The 10453-nt window shown below is 32.9% G+C and overlaps 1 pseudogene; it reads left to right on the top strand.

Annotated features, from left to right (window-relative positions):
• The first annotated feature begins 830 nt into the window (after nt 1-830).
• Nucleotides 831-1706, top strand: LOC143566241 (putative 4-hydroxy-4-methyl-2-oxoglutarate aldolase 2 pseudogene; annotated as a pseudogene).
• The last annotated feature ends 8747 nt before the right edge of the window (nt 1707-10453 follow it).

Consider the following 10453-nt stretch of genomic DNA (forward strand, 5'->3'; position numbering starts at 1 on the left):
CTCTTATATCTGTAAATCATTATCACTCAATAATAAACCCTAGTTGCCCCCGTGGACGTAGGTTACACGTTGTAACCGAACCACGTAAATCTCTCGTGTTTCTTTGTCCTTTGATTTCTGTTCGTGTGTGTGTGTGCTTCGATACCTAACACCTACGCGATATCAGATCGCGGACATTTTCACCAAAGGGCTACCGAAAATGTTTTTTGAAGATTTCAGATCCAGTCTCAGTATCCGAGAGCCTCCCGCTTCGACTGCGGGGGCGTAATAGATTACAATTGTATATAGATTATATTTGTATAATTAATGAGATAATCTTATCTCAAAATATGTTTATCTCTTTGTCTACGTTTGCCTATTAAAGGGGTTGAGATTAATGAAATTAAACAAGCATTCAATAATAATTCTATCACACAAAATTAGGCCTGTAAAAGACCGAACGTTCAGTGAAATGTTCAGCGGGAAGTTTTTTTATGCTCATTTATTTAATAAACGAACGAACATGAACACATAATTTATGTTCGTTTAATTATACGAATGAACATGCAAGCATGTTTCGTTTGTTCGTCCGTTCATTTATGTTTGTGAACTTTTATTTATTCATGTTCGTTTTTGTCCGTATATATATGTTCATTTAGGTATTAATAGAAAATAATTAAATATCGTATGGATGAGTCATCTACTTAATGGTTTTATATTTGTTATTTTGTGTTCATTTATGTTTGTTAATGTTTGTTTGTGCTCATTTACGTTTGTTCATATATATGTTCATTTATGTTCGTGAACCGTTCGTTTAGATTTTTAACGAACGAACATAAAGGAACACGAACACATTCATTTTTTAAACGAACGAACATGAACACAAATATTTTTCAGATTAAGAGTTCGTGTTCGTTTAAAGTTAAATGAACGAACACAAACATGCTCTTGTTCGTGTTCGTTTGGTTCGTTTACAAGCCTATGCAAAATGATATGAAACTGTAATTGTTGAGCAACTGAAACAGGGATTGTCAGGTTAACTTAAAAAGTGTTTACTTTGCAGAAATTACAATATGGCCTTAGTCCCAACCGCGGAAATTTGTGATGCAAACCCGCAACTACTTGTAAGTGGTGAGCTTCGTGCACTCGAGCCTATTTTTCACATATACGGCAGGCGCCAGGTATTCTCCGGTCCAGTGGTCACCCTAAAAGTATTTGAAGACAATGTTTTGATCCGGGAGTTTCTAGAAGAAAAGGGCAACGGGCGGGTGCTGGTGGTTGATGGTGGCAGAAGCTTGCGGTGCGCCATACTTGGTGGCAATCCAGTGGTGCAAGCTCAGAACAACGGGTGGGCAGGTATTGTGGTCAACGGGTGCATCCGAGATGTTGATGAAATCAACAGTTGTGATATTGGGGTCCGTGCCCTCGCATCTCATCCTGCTAAAGCGAATAAGAAAGGTGTCGGGGAGAAACATGTTCCGGTTGCGTTTGCTGGTACTAGGATTTTGGATGGTGAGTTTCTTTATGCTGATACTGATGGGATTTTGATCTCTAATTCGGAGTTGTCTGTTTAAATAATCTTTTCCACCATGTAAGGTGTAATAATTATATGTTCATGTGTAACATGCAATATATTGTAATGGTAGGACTCCCAACTATTTTTAATAAGATTGTTTTAAGAGGTTTTATGGACTTTAGTCTACTTTTTATTTGACCCGTATACATAATCCGAGTTAAAGCATTTGTAATTAAATGGATCGTGTCACATTGTTTACTATGAAGAGGCAGATGTCGTATGTCACTAGTTGGCATCCTGGCGGGTTAGATTGTTGAACACGACTTGTATGATTAGTCTGGATACACTTAAAACTATATGATGTGAAGATGACTTGTTTGATCCATTGCGGTTGAAGGGTTATAACAAAGTTGTAATGGGGTGATGCGATGTAAGAAAAGGATTAATCCAGTTTTAAATACATTAGCGGTTCAACACTTCAACTTGTTTAATTAAATGTGGTGACGGGTCACCCTGCTTAATTGAACATGTGAGAGAGGTCAACCCCAACGTCAGGTTAAAGTTAAACAGGTTAATCTTAGTACTGCTTGTTTGTTTGTTAATCAAGTTAGATATGATATGAAAACATGGTTATTTTCTAAATATGTTTTGAATATTGTTAATAACCTTTAATTTAGCGAATGATTTTAAGTCAATAATTGGACCAAACATTTTTCATTATTTACTTTTAAGGTAGAAATTTAGGTTTACATTTGGTGTTTTCTGAATTTGTTTATGGTCATTCAGTTGGCACGTGTTTACGTTTTAAGGGTATTATAGCTAAAACCATGTATCTAGATGTTTTAAAAAAATGTAATTTTTTTTGTATTATATCTTTTTCCACACACATCCAGCTGTAAAAAAATATTAAAAACATATATAGGAAATAAATAGGAGAAACAAATATAGAAAATTGTAGGTTCGTTGGTGGTTTCAGATTTCAGCCGTCACCTTCTCTTTATGTTTGGTTGAATGTAACGGAATGTAGAGGTAATAGAATGGGAGAAGGAATGAAATAAATAAGAGAATAGAATGGATCATTATCATTCCTTTATCTTGTTTGGTTAACCTATGAGAATGAAATGAATTATTAGTTAATATTGTTTGGTAACCAAAAAATTGTGTAAATAAAATAAAAATAATAAACACACTCTTATCTCAAAGTAACTTTACCAAAAAAAAAAAAAAAACTTGCAAATAGTGGTGGTGGTTGTTGTTAGGTAGTAGGGGTGTTGAGAAAGTAGGGTGAAAGAGGAATGAAATGAGAAAAAAGAAGGGGAGTGGGAGGGAATGGTTTTGATGGAATGAGATTCCATGTGTAATGGATGATTTCATTCAATTGAGCAACCAAACACCAATTATTTCATTCTCAAGCAACAAATTATTCCATTCCCTCTGTGAATAATGCATACCAAACGTTACCTTAATTTGTGACTTCCATTCTCGATGTCACAAACTCCCTTTACTTATGCAATTAACCGTCTTTTCTTTTCTTTTATATTTTGGTCTCCTTTTGACTTTTCCGTTAGTCATTAAGTTGCAAAGTTGTAACCTATGGAACTTTTCTCCTCACGTCATAAGCAATCCTGAACACCTTGTAACTTTTCAAAAGTTAATAAGTCATAAGTTGATGAAAATAAGTAATCTCAAACACCCCCTAAAACAATGAATAATGTTGACGAGTGTTGAATCCTTATCTTAGGGCTCCAAACAACCAGACGCACAGATCAATCATACTGTAACAACAATTCGAACACCATCTAAACATATCATATATCGCAGGAATGCATATCTATCAAATATGGAGAGTTTGCTTGGAATAAAATATGGTGAATGGAGATTAACTAGAATAATTAAGTAGCGTTTGATATGCAGGAATGTCAGGGGGTGGAATGATTCATTACGTGGGAATGAAAAAAGTGGTGTTTTGTTGCTTAATGGAATGTAATCATCCATTACACATGGAATCTCATTCTATTAAAACCATTCATTCCCACCCTCTTCTTCTTTTTTTTTTCATGCCATTCCTCCCTCACCCCACTTTCTCAACAACACCACCACCTAACAACCACCACCACCACTACCATCGCCACCACCACCACCTGACCGCTACCGTAGCCGTCACCACCACCACCGCCTCCACCGCCGCCGCCGCCGCCACCACTATTACTTTACCACCAGCGCTACCACTGCCACCACTGTCGCTGCCTAACCACCATCACCGTCATTGCTACCCTACCATCACTACCAATGCTACCCCTCCCCCACCACCACCACAACCACCGCCCCCTGCCTCTTGATCACCACCACCACCATTTTCATCGCCAGAGCTACCACCACCGTCGCCATTTCAGTTTTTTCTAAAAGAAATATATATTTTGAGATGGGAATGTTTGTATTATTTCTATTCCATTCCTATAATTTTTTTGGATACCAAACAGCATGAAGTAATGATTCATTTCATTCCCATAGGTTAACCAAATGAAACAAAGGAATAGTAATGATCCATTTCATTCCATTGTTCATTTTATTCCATTTCCCATTCATTCCATTAATTCCAATCAAACATACCCTTAGTATTAAACTTTTCATATGGTCATGAAACTCTTGAGTAAAGTCTTTTGATTACAACTGATTAATTTTTATTAGATTATTAAAGTTTTAATTAAGTGAGACTTTACTCACCCTAAACTCTTGTATATATAATAGGCTATGCACCTCATTTGAAAGGAGCTAGAAAAAATACATGTTAGAAAATTCAAGGGAAAATACATGCATGCATGAAAAGATATTGATGAAGAAGAAAGCTTTGAAGACTCATATGTTGGGAACCTATACAGATAAGTTTCTCTACTTTATTCATCTACCTTTTTGTTCTATCTTTTCCATAAGTTCTAACACTATAATTTACCCAATGTAACCTCAGGCCGTGGACATCTCTGGCAATACCAACTGTTTCGGCTGTTATACCCTAGGAGACAGACGCGTTGTCTTATGTATAGGTGCGAAATCTGTTTTAAGTGAAGCGTGTTGAACATGTGCCTCAGCCTCAACCATCAAATTTAGTTTGTTCATTGTTGCAGCGAAAAGACTACTAGAAGACCTTGTTATGGCAAAAGTTAGACAAGCTATCCTTTTAAGTTCTTGTCAAGGAGATTACAAGAAGATGTTGCTGAAGTATAAGTTGAAGACTTTATCATTTGAAGAGCTTGATTGGAATCATTTAACATAGTTGTTATATTCTTTCATTATTTATTTTAGTTTGTGTCACACCCCAACCTAAGGCGGAAATGTCGGGGCGTGAGCTGATTATTCACAGATCTCAAGGTACTATCATGCAATAATTAAAAGTGACACTATCTATTAACTTTAAGTGATTATTCAAATAAATCCAAAAAACCAAGTACATATAATTAAAAATAATGCAACAAGATAATTCAAAATTTCAAATTTAAAGCTAAGTCTTGATTCATTCTTCTAACAATAAAAATCTCTAAGTTCTTCACCAATCCTGATATCAGTTCAAACGATAACCTGCATATATGCGTATAAAATAAAATAGTTTTGTCAACACAAGATTGAGTGAGTAAATCACCGGTTAGTTTAAGATACAATATAATATAAAAAACACAAAACACTTCTTGTGCGATAAACAATTAAGCCGATGAGCAAATAATGAGTGTCGGTAAAACCGTTGCCTTGCGAAGTGGGCATTGGCTACTACGACGGTCGTATGATCATATTATTACTGTGATTATATGGACCTCTCCGAATGCGGACGATTAAGCAAATAAACATATTGCAAGTTAGGCAAATAATTGATATGCACACAAGGTTAACAATTTGCTAACGTGAGTAATAAATAATAGATAAATATATTACGATACGCATATGTCCCTAAAAGTTTGAAAATAAGTAAAAAGAGGAGTGAATTACTCACCTTATCAAATAATCAAAGCGAGAATGATTTGATAAGAAAGTGATAATCATGCTCTTTTGGAATTACCAATGAGAAATCCTAATTAAAAATAATTACGTAAATAAATACGAATTGAATAACGGATCTAAAACTCGATAGAAGTTCTGGATTTTGATGATCAAGGGTTTCCTTTTATTACTTAAATTTGTTATTACTTTATTATTTTGTATTATTACCTTTATTTATCAAGTTTATAACAAATAGTATATTTTAATTATATAAACTTATAATGATAAATAAAATACTTAAATAAATAAATATTTATAATTTTTGACAAATTTTATAAAGAGATTTGTTTTAAACTAAAAATACCTTTAATCAATTTATATATATTTTACTTGTTTAAAAATCTTGATTATATCACGTATATATGCATATATACGTATAATTATTAACACACACACACACACATATATATATATACTTTTTTTATGAAAGAACGAGGAAAAACAACATGTTAATTTATCGGTTTTAATAAAATACTGATTAAACATTGCTTTTATATTTATTATATTATATTTATGGATTAGAAATTGATTTAAAAATATAAATAAACAAAAACCTACAAAAACGGACTGGGGTGACTCGAACCCGCACCCCCAGCCTTCTAGTGTCTTAACCAGTTTTCACCAGCCAACTGGGCTGGTGACTAACTCGTTTATAGTTCAGAAATAATAGTTCAAATACAATTCAGCCAGAAATCCCCAAATCACATAAACCTTAACCATTATAATCGATGTCCCTGTTGATTGCTCGTTCAGTTAAACTTAAGGTTAATGTTTAGGGATTGCGAACGAACTAGAAACAATCCTTAATTACCTTTAACAATGATGAATAGAAGGTTAATCTGATCAAAACAGAGCCGACCAAATACGCGATTACAAACAGACACTAGCAGCAGGGATAACCAGATTAATGATGAGGGTTATGTTGACGAAGAACTAAGGGTAGTGCACGAAAGCTTAATTGAGTTATAATGGTTGTTATAAGGTATATTGCTAAACGAGTCAAGGCGGTTGTTCATATAATCAATTCATATCAAATTGAGCGTCAGAGAGGCCGATTTTGGCAAGAATATTAATATACATTGATCAATTCCAAGTTAACATCGACAATTACGGCTCAAGCCATCAGTTTGGGTATACGGGTTGCGGTTTTGGGGCATGGATACGGGTAAACGGGTTAAGGAGATTATAATTTATCTGATTTGCTATTTGGTCCTTATAGTTTAGATATGGAAACAAAATTGGGATTAAAGTATAGTTTAGGGTATAAATTGTATATGTTTTGAAAGTTATTTTATAAATTAAATAATATAATAAACAAATAAAAATAAAATAATAAATACTCGATAGACGCGATATTTTTATTTATAAAATTTTCCTAACATAAAAATGGGTCGGGTTATGGTTGAAAAATATTAATGGAAAATCCGAGTTGTTATAGTTTGTATCACGGTATATGTACTACTTATTTTTCATGTTAATAACGAGAGTATCGTTATTATTTGTATTAATTTTAATATTAAAAATATTCCAACAATCTTAGAACAGATTTCCGTGAGATTGTTAAGGCAATGTTAAACCTTTTTTACTAAGGTATTGGGTTCTTGGCAAATATTAAAATTATTTTGTGATTGTTGTGACAATCTTTATATTTGTTTTTTAAAATATGTATTTAGTACAAATGGTTGTGTATGGATTTATAAAGATGTGGTAAAATCTTAAATTCTATACCGTGATACAAGACGTGGATTTATAGAGATGTGGTACAATATTAAATCCTATACCATGATACAATACAAATGGTTTTTGATTCAATCGTTCGATATAAGACGATTTTTCAATCATTATTTTCTAACTTGTGTGTTAGACCGGGTTTATTGGTGTAAATCTATGTTCTTTGTGAACATTAAATTATCGAACGTGCATGTTAGATCAGATGTATTTTATAAGCAATATGTTTCGTAAATGCTTCATTTCTTAACAAATTATAAATATTATGGTTTAAAACGTTTGTTAAAACGTCTTGTTTCATAAAACGCGTGTGAGAAGTAGTTTATTTTATTTAAACTAATAAGCCTTTTAATGATTTTTGTAATCATTTATTTCTTAATGAGAGTGTTAGATTTGGTTTATTTTATATAAATCAATTAGTTTATAATGATTTATGTAATCGTTGATTTTTTACAAGTGTGCTAGAAAATAGTGCACAGAGACATCAATTGGGTGCATTTTAGTGAAATATAAACATAAACTTCCATGTTTTCATTATACTGAAATAGTACATATGAGACTTCCATGTGTGTCTATTTATGTCACACCCAACTAGCCAAATGCGGAAATATAATACGGGAATGCAACAGACACCTCTAGTATCAACCACATTGTTTATAAAGAAAATTAACAAACTAATTTACATCATCTTGCGTGGTTTTAACTATGGATACAAGCTAAGCGTTTCACAACATAAATGGTTCTTTAAGCCGCTTTATTCTTTAACAATATGCATGCCTCTATCTACAATGGTATTCTTCATCACTCGAACACATAGCACATAAACACATTATTCCAACTTTTGTATACCTTAAAGCATGTTAAAACAGGTCAACTACGAATAGTTGGTGAGTTTCACAAGTTTTATACGAATCAGTATACGTAATCATAGTATTCATAGTATGTAAGTATTTGATGTAGTTATACCAAGCCACAAGTGAACCCTTTACCTGCTTTTACCACGTGGCCTCCACTGCCCAGGCATTCCCCATGGCCTCAACTGCCACATGCCCCAAAGGTACTATGTCTAACACCACATAGCATGTTACATATGTATGATTATATGATCATGTGCAATTGTAAAATGCATACCCCACCGGCCCTGTCAATTGTGTTTGTGATATGGTCTAAAATATACATAATTTATATAAATATTTCCTATAGTTTTGAGTAGCTTTTGGGTGATTTTTATCAAATATATTCGTTGGTGGCTGATATTTTGAATTTTAAAGAGTTCATGAGACAACAAGCTAAAAGAGACATTTTTACTAACTTTAAGTCCGATGAACGAATAATATTACTTTTATATATAAATTGATTCACGTTCATTTTGATTTAATAGTTTATTCTAATCCAAATTTAGATCATACTAATTGAATTATTATTTATTTCACCTTTGATGTAGGTGATGGATTCATGGACTTAAGCTACAAAAGAAATTGTGTTGGGGGCCCACAAGTCAAGAATAAAGAAAATCATCCTACTGAAGTGACGTGGACCACAAGATTGAGAGGTTGGCAAAGGGAATGAATAACAAGGAATGAGACCACTTGAAGTATGGAAAAGGCCACCAACTAAATTACTTGGAGATTTTATAAGTGGTCTAACATGATATTTAATGATGGGCCCAAATATCAACCCACGTACACCAAGAGAAATAACAAGACGGTGGGATTAAATTTGTAGAAACTTGCACAACAATAAAAGGTGTCCCTTGATTGGAAAAAAAACCCTACAAGAAGAATTATTATTTTCCGAGAGGCAGACGGCCAAAAAAACAAAAGAAATTAATATATTATAACTTGAAAAGAGGGATTATTATTGTTGTCGTGAGGTGGTGTGACAGCTGTGGAGATTAGAAAACAAAAGAATTCAAGAAACTCAAAAGTGTCTCTACTCTTGTTCCTTGGTGGTGGGTATTTGGTCACGTGGTGTAAAAAAAATACAAAAGGCATCACATAATCCAAGAGGAAGGGCTACTGAGTTTTGGTACTAGTTCGAAACTATTATTATTATTATTATTAGTTATATATTTCTTTCTTTGTGATTATTGTCATGAAGTATGAGTAGCTAAATACTTTACACTACCTATATTTTAGTAAAATATTATGTTAGATTAATGGCTTAACGAATTATTATTTGATGTTGATTGATTTAGTATTATGGTAAATGTTTTTAATTGGTTTGATAATACTATTATTGTTGAGTAATTGAATCTAGTTTATTACTTTAATAATATTCCACTTGTGTTTAATAGTTTTTGGTAATTATTAGACGCTGATTAGGTTGTCTACTTTGTGTTTTCAACTTGTTTGAGATTTATGGACGAAATAATCGTAGGAATAATTATTAAGAGCTTATTAGATTTTATTGTTCTATCACTAGAGAGGCTAGGAGACAATTTAGTGTTGTGTCATCTTTGTCTTTTGCGGGTTTTGGTAATAATTGCGTGAGAGTGAGTTATCTTAGGTCCCTTAGATTATTGTGATACAAGTTATGTTCAAATTAATTAATAATACCCCTTTTATATTAATATATATATTGTATTCGAATAGACCGGGAGGTGATTTGGGTTTTTGGGTACCATAGTATTATTAGGTAAGGTGAGAGTGGGAGGTGATTCAAACCTTTAACAATTGAGCTTCACATGTCATTGGAGTTCTAGGGTGTCGTTGGTGAGGCCAAGAGGCGATATAGAATACTTTAGTGGTCTTTAATGTCATAATTTTAAGATATTGTTTTTCAACCAAGTCAACTTCGCTAACTATTAATTTAACTAGTAGGATTCCATTATCTAGGTAGTCGTTTCTCATATTTGTTTTAAACCCATTTTTTATAAAGTTTTGTTTTTAGTTTATTTTATAATTAGTTAAGTATTATTAGTTTAATTAATATAAAAAAAGAATTTTAAAAATCAAAAGAAATTCTAGGTTAGTAATCATTTAAGTTTAATAATTATAGTTTACCCATAGTGTCCTAGGTTTGATATCCGTTCTTACTTGCTAGCTACAGTGCGGCCGGTACACTTGCCGATTGTGTGCGGTTGTGTAGGTGAATTCGGTAAAACTTGATTTTTAATATTATATACGTTTTTCACACATCAGTTTGTCAAACCAATAGTACTATCAACATGCCACCGGTTCAAAATTAATCACTCGTGTTTGC

The sequence above is a fragment of the Bidens hawaiensis genome, unplaced genomic scaffold (assembly GCF_021521415.1).
Source record: "Bidens hawaiensis isolate Kalapana, Puna unplaced genomic scaffold, B.hawaiensis_p1.1 tig00022754_1, whole genome shotgun sequence".
Taxonomy (NCBI): domain Eukaryota; kingdom Viridiplantae; phylum Streptophyta; class Magnoliopsida; order Asterales; family Asteraceae; genus Bidens; species Bidens hawaiensis.